The sequence below is a fragment of the Lutjanus erythropterus genome, chromosome 13 (assembly GCF_056507025.1).
Source record: "Lutjanus erythropterus isolate fLutEry1 chromosome 13, fLutEry1.hap2, whole genome shotgun sequence".
In the NCBI taxonomy this organism is placed as follows: Eukaryota; Metazoa; Chordata; class Actinopteri; order Lutjaniformes; family Lutjanidae; genus Lutjanus; species Lutjanus erythropterus.
In genome coordinates this window covers 1,267,774-1,283,613 of record NC_139329.1, presented here as the reverse complement: position 1 = coordinate 1,283,613, position 15,840 = coordinate 1,267,774, and positions in this window count along the sequence as shown.

The window sequence follows — 15,840 nt, the reverse complement described above, 5'->3', positions numbered from 1 at the left end:
CTGTGAAAAGTTCTTTGCTATTGTCAATTTGCAGGCTAGATCGCCATTCAGCTGCTCAGCAGCAGCACTTCAAACACCTTGCAAAAGTACCTGCAAATATCACTTTGCTGCACTTAAATGCTGGTGTGGTCCTAACTCTTCAATATCACAGTATAAATATTACTTAATTTATTATTTAAAAGGTGCTCACTCTGCCTTGGGCTGCATACTCTTTATGCGTTACTTTCACTGATATCACCTGAATCTAGTATTTTCAGCACAGATCACTGGGATCTTATTACCTTCCTTCCTAAACTGTATGATTATATTTTTATTTTATTTTTTTTTATCATATTTACAGTCAAAAATCCCTTTATGTTCTCTTCCTATCTGTTTCAGATCATTCAGCTTTAATATCATCTGTCAGACACTCATTAATCCAACACACATGCACATATGATCATTTAACATGCAGTGAGCCTCCTGTCCAGAAAAGCAAACCCAGCTTTGGTTCAGTGGTCAACTATAAAACTTCTTCTCCACCACATGACATGCCACAAGCCCGGCCGGTTGCCAAGCAGGCAGCTGGCATCGGCTGGCATCATTGTCTCTGATTGTGGTGAGAGGAGGAGGCTTGATAGGCTCTTTCTTCTCTGTCCTCTCAGTGTTCAGCTGCTCCACACGTCTGTGTTAACACAACAAAGAGTCGAGCACGGGGCACACACAGGGGAACAGTTAGACTGAAGAAAAACACTACATTCATTAGCTACTGAGCTGGTCCACAACAGACACCACACAGCTGAGTGACTTGCTTCAAAAACAATCACGGTCCATTACAACTGGGATCTTTCATACAGGAGACTGGAGTCAGGCAGTTTTACATGTGCAGTTCAGTTATATATTATACAGATATTATACAGATGTATAATATCTTCTGTGTTGCTGGAGGAGCATTCCAAATTTTGGAATGATGTCATTGTGATGTCAACATGGTTTTTTGGCTTGAGCTCAAGGAAACATAAAGTGGGGGTGTGAGATTTGACACAAGTGGAGAAGTGAGACTGAGTTGCATTATGAGACTTGTCGGATCCAGTGATTTTCAAACATGACCCATTCACTGGACTGTTGGTCATGATATGGTTTACAAATAGTATTTTTAAAAGCTGATTTCAACATGTTCCGTTTTTACATGTGAAAAACAACGTCAGACTCAACAATGATCTGTCCAATCAAATGAACAGTCTTTGATCAGCAAATGTTGAAATGTGCCCAGAAATTGAAGTTCATTATTTTTTTTATTTAACTGAATTAGGGACTTATAAAGACCTGAATGCTTGAGTAAGAGTTAATGGGGCGTTTTATGAGACTTTCAAGGAAAGCATTCAGGAAAAAGCTTTAAAACAGTTTGATTTTAAATGGAATGGAACCAAGCAACATATCTGGGAATAACCATGCACAATCATTTGGACTCACTGCAATTATGGAATTGACAATTTTGCCACGTTTCCTATTTCTATTTAAGAACCCGCCTTTATCTACATGTTTAATGTTTGCAGGGGCTGTTGAGAAAATTAGTTGCTATGGATCATATTTACAATGGATCATTATGTAACTTCATAAGCAAGAGACTCTGACCTATCCTCAACCTCAGAAACCATCAGTGAAACAGCAGAGGGAGAGGCTAACGCAGCTAACATTAGCCATGCTACATCTGCTACTGACTCTACAGGTCAGCATACATGGGAGAAGACCTGACAATATTCAGTGCAGTCTATGAAGTAGGGGGTCCCTGCTCAGCTAAGTGGTCCATGGCCTGAAAAATGTTGAGAATATGTTTTACTGTGTTATTTTCACAAACTTTATATAACATTTACTGTACATGTATTGAGTCAAAGCAGGTGACTAGACTGACTGCCTAACTTGTTAGGGTGAGGCCCATTTCTCCTGAACACATATTTCCACCCACACGCTTTTCAAATGTTCACTCCCTCCATAACACTGTGTGTGTGTGTGTGTGTGTGTGTGTGTGTGTGTGTGTGTGTGTGTGTGTGTATAAAAGTATTATTATGTGCGCAGCTGATTGAGTACACAGATAAAAACTCCTACACTCCTGCAACATGTTTCATGTGTGCACATGCACACTAAAAGGTGGAATTAAAACCCTGCAGACTGCTGATTGGTCAGAGATAAGCATTGGAGCAACCAGAGTCATCTGGTCTTGTGCACACTGATGTAGGATTTCCTAAATTCTCCTGTTTTTGTCAGCAGTCTTTTGTCCTGTTGCCGTCAGCTTTGTCTCAAATACATTTTGTCTCCTCACTGTGACAAACAACCACATACCCAAGAATCATGAACACCATCCCTTTGATATCCTTCATTGTTCCTGTGTTTGTATCACATTGAAGAAAAGGAGGGAAAAAAACAATATTCAAGATTGAAGAGCAGATAAATAGAAATGCCATAAAAAAAACAGTTTCGTCATTAATCATCTTGAAAGAGATCATATTGATATAATTTTCAAATAATCTCTAAGTGCATTATGGTAATCTTACAAAAATGCAACCCCTGTCCAAATACATAAGCCCAGTATCACAGCAATCCATGAAAGTGTCGGGAAATGTAATCTATAGATGTGTACATGAACATGAATTATAAATACTGAAAAACAGCATGAAATTCCATGGACACTACATATTTATTAATGCTAACTTGACCATGGAATACGAATGATGGTGCTCAGTGTCATGAAAAAAATAAATAAATCTGTGTCTGTTTACATAAATGATTAATGAATAGATAGAAACATTTTGTTACTATTTCACAAACTACAGTTGGAACCTGTTGGGCACATAGTATATAGGCTCTAGTGATGTCAGTCATGACATATTCATGACAGACATGGTCAGGTTGAAACTGAGTGACTTTAGTGTTCCTGTGACTTGAGCATTAGCATTAGCATCAACCTTAGCATGTTGACATTCTGGGGTGTAGTATTGTGGCTTCTAAGTGTTGCGTTGACTCTTTAAAAAAATAATTTCAATTTATGTGTAGTGCATTTTGTGATTGCACATATGGTTTGATAACGTAATGAAAAATTTCAGAAAACAACCTATGTGAAAATGGAATCAGTTAGCCAGCATTTAAAGTATGTGGCAAAAACATTTGTTTCTTGTCAGTCAAAAGGTAATGATTTGTTTCATTAAAAACATGAGAAAGCCTTTAAGAAAACAGGAACTCCATATATGGGCTTCCTGCTTGGCATGTTTAAAGTGAGTTTGATATTTAAACTTCAATCTGTCTCTCTCTCCCTCACCCATCCCTCACCCACCCACCCACACACACACACACGCATGCACACACACACCCTATGTCCCGTGATCCATTTAAAGCATTGTTGTTTTATGACAAGGGGTTATTCACAGTGGACTGATAACATGAGTTCAGAGAACACATGCCGACAGAGTTCCTCTGTGACACATATTGTACTCACTTTCTCATACACATGCATCCCTCACAGGCAACATGATAATAATAATAATAATTTTATTTATTTTGCACTTTTCAATCTTAAGCACTTCTCTCTTAAGTGTTTTCCATATGAAAAAGATTAAGGTTTAAAGAACAAGAAATAAAAATCAAAAGCCCACAAAATCCCACCCCCTTACATACAGAATCAGGAGCATAAAAAAACATTTAAAAGACTATTTAGAGCAAATGAAAGTGCAAAGTACATGGAAGCAAAACATTAAAACATAAAACATCAACACAACATCAAAATTCAGGTACATAAAATTCAATCAAGAAAAAATAAGACGAGGCATACACTAGACACAGGAACTGAATTTGAAAAAGTGGGACTTAACATTTAAAAGAACATCAAATGGTCTCTTTGAATAAAATGGACACCAACAGTCACTTTCAGACCAATTTGATGAATGATAATTAAACAGACAAACAGATCCAAGAAATCCAAGGTACAGCCCTTATTAAATGCTCATATAATGTAATATTAGGCTGCAAATTACATGTAACAAAACCTTCAATTTACATGTGTTGACATAGTTTCTGATTCTCCAAACTCCTCTCAGACTCATATCCTTTTACTTTGTGTTTCTCTGTCCGATTTTTCCAAAGCAGCCAACACAGCATAATCTGTAATTGAAGTTCTTAGTGTGTATATCCCTTCAGCTGTGTCTCACAGAACTATGTTGTTTCTGGCCAGAAAAAACACCTGTAAATAACTAACTGCAGTAGAGACAACTTAAAGCTGTGTATTCATTTAAAGGCTTAAAGGTAAAAGGGTCACTAAAACATCAGCATCATCATCTCTTCCCCCCTCGCCTGAGCTCCCAAGATCACACCCCATCTCTGCATGTCTTCCGTCTCCCAGCCCCCTTCATCCATCCCTCCATCCCTGGCCCTCTCTCTGTCCTCTCCTCTTCCCACAGTCTTATGTATGTGACCTTTAGTCTGTCTATTGTTCTGTAAGTGGGACAAGAGGAACCACTCATCTGCTTATTGAACCAGTGTTTAGGAAAATGGGGCCGTGCTGAATGCCAGTTAAGGACTGTGTGTGTGTGTGTGTGTGTGTGTGTGTGTGTGTGTGTGTGTGTGTGTGTGTGTGTGTGTGTGTGTCCTTGCAGGATATGAACCATATGTTGTTCAGTGTTAATCCTATAAGGATATCCTGTTGTGTATTTAAGGATTATGGATAAGGAGCATGTGCATATGGACTGTTGCATAATCATGGATGTAATGACATAACTGCACAGTAATCTCTTGTCTGATAAAATGTGATTTTAATGCACTGAACACACACTGTCATCATTTCTCCAACCAACTTTACATTTTAGAGCATCTGCCATCTTGAATAAGTGTCACGAGTCTCTGTCAGAGCTCGTTATTCATTTGAGATGAATACTGAAACAAGGAAATATCCACTGTGTGGGATCGATAAAGTTTATCTTATCTTAAATATGAACCCACTGAGGGCACTTTCATACTGATGTCAAGTGTATGGGTGCAATGTTCCTTGGAAGGTGTAGCTGACTTCTTTCACTTTCACTTCACACATGATGTATATGAAATGATGTATATAGCCTAATTATGTTGCACTAATTTTTCACCAAAATCTTGTATTGATGATGGGAGAGTCGGACCACTGTGTAAAGTCTTCTCCAGCACATCTCAAAGATTCTCAGTGGGTTAAGGTTTGGACTCTGTGGTGGCTGATCCATTTGTGAAAATGATGTCTCATGTTCCCTGAAAAACTCTGTAACAATTTGATCCCCATGAATTCTGACACTGTCATCTTGGAATCTGCCTGTGTCATCAGGGAAGAAAAGATTCCATTGATGTAAAAACCTGATCATTCAGTTTATTCAGCTGACCTCATTTTTTTGCTGAACCTCAAGTTGAACAACTGAAGCAACCCCAGATCATAACACTGCCCCCACAGGCTTGTACAGTAGGCACTAGGCATGATGGGAGCATCACTTCAACTGCCTCTCTTCTTACCCTGATGCTCCCATCACTCTGGAACAGGGTAAATCTGGACTCATCAGACCACATGACTTTTTTCCATTAGTCCATTGTCCAATCTTTATGCTCCCTGGCGAAGTGAAACCTTGTTTTTCAAATTAGCCTCCCTGATAAATAATAGGCTACACAGCTGTTTAGTCCCAATCCCTTGAGTTGTCTTTGCACTGTGTGTGTGGAAATGCTCTTACTTTCATTATTAAACATAGCTGTGAGTTCTACTGTTGATTTTTTACGATTTGATTTCACCAAACATTTAAGTGATCTCCAATCACAATTATTCAAGATTTTTTTCCCAACAGTCTCCTTAGTTGTCTTAGTTGTTTGAGCCTTCTGAAACAGAGTAACAGCTTTTCCACCACAGGATATTTGTCTTCTGACATGGTTGTTCAAGAAATGAGAAGCTGCTCACTGCGTCAGTTAGGGTTCAATAACTTGTTACCAGCTGAAACATATTAATCACTGCAGTAATTATACAATGGAAGGATTGGAACTATTTGCTTAGTGAAATCCAGCTGGTGACTTTTTTTTGTCCAGGCAGTGTATGCCCAGTGTCTGTAAGATATTGCTGCTATACAAAGTCAGGCCTTATAGTTAACACATGGGTAATCCATTTTGACCAATTTTCCTTAAAAAAGGTTTGAGCTCTTAGTTTAAATGCGATTCTCTCCATGGTATATATATTATAAACTATATCCACGCATTCATATCTTTCTTAAGCCATTTTCTGTTTATTCTATTTATCTTGCTTTGCACTTTTTCAGCTCTTCTAGAACACCAACATACATGATTTTAAAATTACAGTGCTCTTTCATCTTAAAAACTGTCTCCAGGACCCTGTGGACCTTCATCCAGAATGGAGCCACAGTGGCCAACCACTTTCACATCCTTTGGAACAGCCCCTCTGTGCTTCCACAGAACCTCCAGCAGGCAGTCTGATTAGAGGAGTCAGTCTTTTGTGCTGGGGTGCAAAAGAATCGAGTCACATTCTTCCAAGAGGGACAGCTTGTTGTTAACCACTGCTGTCTGCGGATCCTGTCCCATTCTTCCACTGCTATCATGAAATTGCTCTCTGCTTCCATCTTTTCAAAGTATGGTCTCCTTTTAAGAATTGAACAGCCAGATATCATTTAGAAATTACCTTTTGATAAGTACCATCTTTATACTCTTTTTGAAAAATATCATTTTTATATGTCAGGGCTAAATGAACAGAGGTTTTGTTGTCAATGTTTTTTTTTTTCAGTCATGTCGTTGTCACAATTTAATACTGAATTGAAGTAGTCCCTGTTATGGATAAAATCACTGACTGTGTTATAACTGACTGTGAATATGTAGAGAATGCTGATGATCTGACCTTTCCCCTTGCAAACATCTGTCAGTTCTCTGCAAACCTGTTTTTGGATCCAAACATAATTTGTTCTAAGTTTAGGGTACAAAGTGTTTGACTGTTGGACCACAATAAAACAGGTAGTTATTCACACCTTACTGTACTTCCATTGTAATTCACCCCACCACACCTACACATGTAACAGCACACAGTAATACGACCTCATTCAAAAGACTACTGAAACACAGAATACAGAAACAGTCTTTGAACCACTGTTTCCCACACTTTTCCTGGGGACCCAATGTTTTGAAATGAAAACAATTGTGACCCAAGTCCCAATAAGCCTTATTAATAAATGCTGGTAAGAGTTTATTCATGCATAAAAGAACATTCCTGATCATTTTTTACTGGCATTTCTGCATCAACCTATATTATTGTGACAAACCATGTACATGTGAAAACTTTAGAGCTGAGAAATAAATTTGTTTATGCTGAGTTAACAGGCCATCTCATTGTTTTGATGTTTTTTGTTAGGTATATTGAAGGTATTAATCTTAAACTTCAGGTGAAGGGGTCACTGCTTGGGTCAAAAAGTCTCAGTAAAAAAAATCAACAATGCAAGTGTCTTTCCAAGGCACACTGTAAGGTTTCGATGGAATTCAAATGCTTTTAATTAACATGGCAAAAACAGTAAAAAAAAAAAAAAAGAAAAAAAAAAAGACAAATGCATATTGTCCAACAGGTTTTCATCAGGGTCAGACAGGAAGAACTGTGGGAGGGTCATCCCCTGTCAAGGTGCAAGCCTATTGGCCAAACACCAAGTGTTGCATCATCAAAGTGAAAAAAGAGGGGGGGGAGAAGAGTTATAAATAAGATAAAAAGAGAAAAGTACAAAAAGTAAAAAGGAAGAATAACACATCTGAATTAAAAAATAGGAAATAGGAGAAAAATAGGAAAAAAGAGAGAAGGAGGAGAAAGAACGGGAGGGAGGGAAAGGGAGGGAAGTGAATGAAAGAAGGGGGAGATGAGAGCAGAGTTAGGGGTAGTGGGGGTAAATCCAAATCATTTAAACAAAGGCATTTCAATACAAACCTTACATTGTGCATTGGAGAGTTTCTGAAGGAAACTTGCATTTTTATTTATTTATTTATTTATTTATTTATTTACTGAGACTGTTTGACCCATGTAATGAGCCCTTCACCTGAACAATGAGCACAAAATACCTGAAATATCCAACAAGCACTTGTATTGTGACCGACACAAAGACCCAACAGTATTTCCACTCTATTGTCCTCAAATAAATCTGAAATTTACAGAATTTGCTGCATAGTATTTCCATAGTATAATATATTTATTTTGGGACCCAAATAAAATCTCCTGTGACCCACCTGTTGGTCCCGACCCAGTTTTTGGAAATGACTGCTCTAAACAGATAAAAATGAAAGGAACAACTGCAGGTACAACAACTTTCTGTTTATTAATCACACAACCAGTCTGACAGTTAATGCTAGAATAAATGGCACAACACATGTCAACACATGCTTTAGCTGTTAGTCCTCAACTGTTCCTAATAATTCAAGAGCAAAATTCCTAAACAGGTTTCAACAAATTTGTATGTTGCAATGTTTTTAGGCATTCTTTACAATGAAATTGCAGGAACATGTGAAAATTGCAAAAGAAAGTTGCTGTGATTTTAAATCAATGGCACCTTGTTCCAGGGAATAATAAACCCACACTCTATTCTGACAGTTCTCAGTTACCTCACCAAAAATTCTCAAGATTACATAAACAAAATATGCTTCAAAGATGAAAAGGTGCACCTGGGGATTATTCCACCAAGAAGCACATTTTGGAGCTCAAACTCAGTCGGAACAGCACAAACCTATAAAATAAAAGAGCACAGAGCACGGATAAATGTCAATAACAATGACAAATGTTATTTTTAGTACCTGTGATAAAAAATAAACAAATATGAATGCAAAAATAAGCAAACACTAAACTTCCCAGTTGTTGTTGTTGATCAAATCATCTGGTTGCTGCTGTGATTGGTTGCCATATAAGTCTTTCTATCCAAAGTCAATGCAGACATTGTAATTTGATATAATTTAAGTTTTGTTGTTTTGAGGTATTTTTTATTAATTTTGAATCGCCTCTGTAGCTGAATCAGTCCCATTTGTAGGACTGTGTATGAAACAGTCCTGAGTATTACTCATTGAAAAGTTGAGGGGAGTGACTGTTAGCTGCTCTTTATTATAGAGATTACTCAGACATACATTTGACAAACCAACCAGTTAGTTCTCATCCTTTAAGTATTTTCTCTTTTAAAACTAAAACATACCATTTGAACAGACTTGTAAAGCACACATCTCACCTTTGTGTTGCTTATCTACAATTTCTTATTTATTTATTTTATTTTATTTTTTTGAGGACAGTGTCTCATTCTGATCTACCAAGCCAAATGGGAAGAAACCCCACTATAACTGTGGGTGGTAAGAACAACTTCTATGACTGAAAAATGAAGCCAGCACAGTGGCAAAAACTGCACTTCTTCCAATGGCTACTTGACTTATTGACTATTAACTCTGAGTCACCTGGGTTTTGTTCACAGTGCACCCTTGATTTAACAGAATTAAAGACCCTCCCTGTGTCATAAACAGCTGCTAGCACTAAAAAAATGTCATCTGTGTGGATTTCAGTGGGTTCAGTTTTATCTTCCATAATTGTTTAAGCACTATTTTAGAGTCTTTATACACAAATCAAAGTCTTGTTTAAAAAAACAGCACAGTCAAACTTCCACATGCTGTAACTGGGAAAAGAGAAGGAGAGAGAGGAACAATGAGGAAAATGGGGGTTGTTAGCAGGAGTTGAGAGGTGAGGGGGGAAAATGGAAGTAATGGGTCATGGGGGGGAGGGTGCAGAGAGGGGATGAAGCAGAAAGAGGAAGGAAAAGAGTAAAGGGAGCGTAATGGAGGGCTGATAGAAGGGGGTTTCCAACCACGTATCTCTCTCAGCTCCTAGATTCATGGCTGTCAAGGATTAGACAGAGTTCAGAGGTCACCCCCCCCGTCCGGTCTACCATTTACTTCTGGGTTGAACTGCAGTGAGTGAAGGGGAAGACTCCTTCACACACTTTATTAAAAACATCAAACTCAAGGGGATGTTAAAAAAAAATGCAACGCTGACAAAAGAGCAACTCAAGCTTTCATATATCCTAAAACTGTCCAGCAACAGATTAGACTAGGAGTGTGATGCTCATTTTAGTTCAGTGGTTCCCAAACTTTTTCTTGCATGCACTTCACTCCAAAAAGTCCACCCCAAACCTATATTTTTTTTTATCAATTATTAACAATACCTGGGGATCTAACTGATAAAAAAGTATTCAAAAGTTGAATTTTAATGAAATGGTCAGAAGGATAAAATCAGCAAACTTGTGTGTGTTTATTTAATTTCATTTCTACATAGATTATATTCATTCAACTTTGTTTCACTCTATAACTCCCACCTGGTCTCCTGGTCTTCCACGTTTCTCCCTGTAGTGGTTCTGCCCCAAAACAAAAATATATTTTCCTTGTTTGTGATTCAAATAACTTGCCAAGAGCAAGAAATCTTAATTTTCCAGACATCACGCAACACCAGTTAAAGCTAATGAGGATGAAGGTGAAGTTATCCCAACAATGTTGATAGAAATCTGAAGATAGGAGATAGAAGATAGGAGTCTGACGCAAAGTATTTTGTACTGAAGCTGCTGCCATTTTGTGCAATAAACAATATTCTAAAGACTGGTCTGTAATTTTGTACACTTTGCAAAGTCATCCAGTGGGCTGAAATGGACCCTTTGTTGGGTTGGTTGTAGCCCATGGACCATATGTTTGACACCCTTGGATTAGACTGTCTGAAATACCAGATCAACACACTAAATCTGCCTTTTATTGACTATCAGCAGCACTCCAGTCAGTGCAGTCCAAAACTTACATTAACTCAGATTTTCAATTAATGCATTTCATATCAACTATAGAACTATAGAATTGCTTTATTACATTGAAATGAGATAATTGATTGCATGCAGTGTTTTTCAGTCTCTGCTGAGCACCCAGGTGATGAAAGAGAACTTTAACAGGAATGTCAGTGTTTGACCTTCCTGGGAATCCAGTGCCAGAATTTTTCTTTCTTCAGAAAGAACTTATTGTTGTACACACTGGTGTCATTATTCTTTTGCAGGAGGAATGTCATTTGATACATAACACACATACATACACACACACACAAACAAACAAACACACACACACAGGGCACGGTAAAAGGAAGCAGTTATAGTTAGGCATGATGAAGATGAGACTGCCGTTGACTGTTTCTGAAGAATTGCTTTCCGCAGCTTCAGTATCTCCTCCCACTTCACTGGTCAAGTTCAGTCTCCAAATTATCATGCTGAGTAATAAACACGTCTGCATCTCCAGCACACACCATGAAGGCACCTAATTTAAATGCAAACTCAGTGTTTGATACTTACAGTCAAACTGTGATGGATCTAATCTAATTCTACAAATCAAACATTCATGAAACTAACTCATTTCTCTACGATAGTGAGCTCCATTGTCATTCGGCAGCACAGTGGCAGTGTGAGAAAATGACTGTCCAGCTAGAGCTGAGGACGAGTTCTCCATCTTCCGCTGTCATTACAGCAGATGTCCCAGAATGACATGTTTACATTCAAGGGACAGGAAGCTCTAGTGGCCACAGGAATTGTGACTTGTGTCCATCGAGAGCAAAGGAGGAAGTTGAGTAAAGTTATTATATAGAGACAAATTTGGCAGAGGGAGGAGGTCAGGGTGGATGCCTAACCTTAAACAAGTTGTCCTGCTGATAGAACCTCAAATTCTTGTTCTATAAGTGAACACACTCTAATCAGTTCCTCCAGGAAGTTATGATGTTGTGATCGCAACAGTTCACGCAAATTCAGCCAATCCCCGTGAATTCTGTGTGACCTTGCAATTTTGCCCATACTCTACAACTTTTTCAGAAATTTGATCAATCATTGTTGCTTCCAGAGAGTTCCACCAATCATAGCAGTCCCCTGTGCAAACATCATACATGTACATCTCAATGACTCAATATTTTCTTTTATTATTTACTATTTCTTTTATTTATGTTTTTTATTTTATCACAGGTACTGAAAAGAACACAACATTTGTAATTGCTATTACATTTTATTAGTAATTTGTGCTTGCTGTTTTGACTGCATTTGAGCTCCAAAAAGATTTTGCTTTTGTGGAATTTCTTTTATAATAATAATTAGACCAAAAAAAAAAAAAAACACGAAAATCCTGGAGGGACTGTGTAATATTTAGAAGTGTTAGGTTATAATAGCTGCACTGTGCATTTGCATAATTGCACATTAGGGCGGTGATATACATGCTGTTTAACCACACAATTGTGTTTGTGTATGCATTTGGAGCGCACAACCATTGCAGGATATGCGAGGCAGCCATGTTGTGTATGGATGCAGAGGGGTGCGCATATGAACACATAGTTAAAAACAAGCTGGCCTTACTGGTCAGCTGGTAGTCAACTGATGGTGAAAGCATGAATCAAGTTACACATGCTAATCGGGTAATGCTGGTAACTTATGCAACAATCATTCTCTCTCAAGTTTTCCTTTTTCATTCTTCATACACTTTCTCACTTGTTCACTTTAATTGTCTTTATCTCAGTGGGTTTTACTTTCCATCTTATGTTATGTATTCTATGCATTCTGTTTAATCCTTATTTTATCTTACATTTAGTGTAATCAAGTGGATTTTATCCATGTGAAGATTCATTTTATGTATTCTGTTCTCATCTTATCTTTTGTTTTTACATGAACATTTTATTTTTAACCTCATTTTATATTAATTACCGCATTACATTCCTATTTCCATGGTAATTCTATGACTTTTTTATTTGAAGCACTTTATGCATATCATTCCTTTGTTGTAAAGCACTTTGGCCTACATTTCTTGTATGAAAGGTGCTATAAATAAAGCTCCTTGCACCACAACTGTCTTTGTGCATAGACTGTCCAAAAGGGTGCACCACCATTTTCCTCATTTGTACAGTTCATCCCGTCTCACCCCTCTTTATGATGTCAGGCTTTTTGCATGTGGCCACTCTGAACAGGCACAAACACAACTACTGCTTGTAGTTGTAGCTGGACAACATGTTGTACAATCTTGTATGCTTCAAGCATATGAAGACCCACAGAAAAACTTTACACTGTTTGGCCACTTAATATGGTTCACCTAAATGATGAAGTGCAACCCAGTGCAACAGCTCTGCCATATATTTTACCACTGACAAGATTATAATTGCCACTTTTTGTTCAAACATGCTGATAGGTGTTAACAGTGTGTAGGATTTAGTGCAAATGTCATACACTTTGTCTCTCCTTCTATTTCCAAGGGTGTAGGTGAACTCAGAGGTGGACAAAGTATTCAGATTCTTTACTTCAGTAAAAATACTAATACCAGACTGTGAAAATATTTCACTAAAAGTAAAAGTTCTGCTCTCCAAACACTGCTTAAGTGAAGGTATGCAAGTATTATCAGCTAAATGTACTTATGAAAAGTTCTCACAATGCAATAAAATATTCCCTGTCAGTGAGGCCAGGCTTGGGGTGGCCATAGGGAGTACCGGGGAAATCACCGAACGGCCGCTGCGCTCTCGGGCCGCGGAGGCCGTGGCGCCATAATAACCAAGCCATTATTCTAGTAAAAATGCCGTATCGGAGAAACGGAAAAACGCTTTTTACGCGCACGCGCGTGCATGAGGGCTGGTCTGGTGAAATCCCCGGGCTGAAAATGAGTCCCACCCCAACCCTGAGTGAGGCTGTCCTGTGAGAAACATACATCTCCAAAAAGTCAGTTTCATGGTGTCATGACAGATGTGTAACTATATGCTGATCCAAGTGGGTTTTTAAAGAGTTGATTAGCTGAAGAATGAGGAGGATTTTCTCAACACATAAACACATCTTTCCATTTATCACAAACATTCAAAAACAAAATCACCAAATTTGTAGATGCACAGCTTTCACTGGAGTGGAAGAGTATAAAAATGTAAAAATCATTAGAAACTAATATTTGCCTCTGAGATGAAGTGGAGTACAAGTATTAAGTTTCATAAAGTAGAAATCCTCAGGTAAAGTACAAGTACCATGAATTTGTACTTTATAATTCCACCACTGAGAGAATATACAGTAGTCATGCAAAACTCAAAACACTGTATCTAGAGGTAGTGTTTGGTTTGTCTGTTCTGGGCTACTGTAGAAATACAGCAGTGCAACATGGCAGCCTCTGTGGAAAAGGAGCAGTTCCTTCTGTAGATATAAAGGGCTCATTCCAAGGTAACAAAAACACAATGCTTCTTATTTTCAGGTGATTATACACAAATGAAAACATGCTTATGAATATTAGATTTAATTTCTACCACATTCTTCCAATAAATTCCTGTAAATCTCACACACTGGACATTTAATTCAAATCTATGTTTATTACTGTGTTAGAAGAAGTTTTAGAAGTGATGTGCTAGACAGAGTACTGAAAATCTGTACAAGTACTGTTACATTACTGAAATATTTCTTATAAGTAAAAGTACTGGCGTTAGAAAAATACTAAAGTAAAAGTACAAAGCACTTGTTTAAAACACTACTCATTTATGTTTAATTATCATTAGCAGCATGCGATCAAAGACGTTTCTTCAGTCTGAATGACTGCCAACATCTGTCCTGTTCTGCTCAGTGCTCACAGTCACCTCTCTAAACCAGGGTTGCAAATTTTGTGCATTTTCCTTAACTGATCATTGAAAATGTTGACAATCGATCATTCATTAATAATTTAAAAAAAAAAAAAAAACTTTTTGGGTTTTTTGGGGTTTTTTTGTATCTTGTAACTCTCATTTTCAATTTAATTTATCTCATTTTAAGTCTGAGTTTAAGTTTCCTTATTGAACAAATAATCACTGCTATTTCTAGACTATTGATTAAATATCCATGAATACATTTTAAATTGGTTAAATTCTCACTGGTGATTAATCAATTAATGATTAATCATTAATATCCTTACTCCAAACCTGTGGTGCTGAAGTGTTTAGTTTTTTATCCATATGTCATTGTTTTCATTGGCTCATTTGCAATCAGATCCCTTATTGAATACAAAAATGCAGATGAATGATTTGGATATATATTAATTACAGTAATTTGAGTATTTGTAATTAATTACTTCCACCCCTGGTACTGGACTGCAATGTAGTGAAATGTGTATCATATTTCCCCCATGTTGTTTGTAAAGATAGTGTAGTCCAGTTCAACACCTCAGCAAACTCCAACCTCAATCATAATAAAAAAAAATAAAAATAAATGTGAAAAAGGTGATATCTCTCTGACATTGTTGATCAAAACTGAAATTTATTATCTTTGTAATAGTAGAACTTATGGCCCAGCTGTTGTCTTAGATTGCCTTGGAGTTTACAGGCGTACTTAATAAAGTGCAGAATGAGTGCAGAATCACTTAAGGCAAAAATTTCATCCCACAAAATCACAGTGGACAGTTTATTATTCCAAGAATACATATAGGCTGATCATATTTTGGGCTGGACTACACTGACTGCAGCAGATGAGCAGTGACTCACTCTGTCATGGGTACAGATTGCTGGACTCCTGTGGTCGTCCAACCAGTCCACTCTGGTATCCAAACTCTCCTCCTGCATGTCTTTTGGGGGGTAGAGACAGAGTGTGGGGCACCCACTGAGGAGTGTATTGTCTTGGGGTTTTCCTCTTGTTAGCACCCTTGGCCTCTCAGTGTGCTGTGTCACACACACACACACACACACACACACTCTCTCTCTCACACATACACCGCCGTCCAGTCCACCCCCTCCCTACCCTGTCTTTTCGGATCACTTAACAGGACAATTACTCTATCCATCTTTTCATTATGCTCTATTGTGTTTGTAGCCTCGGTTTAGAA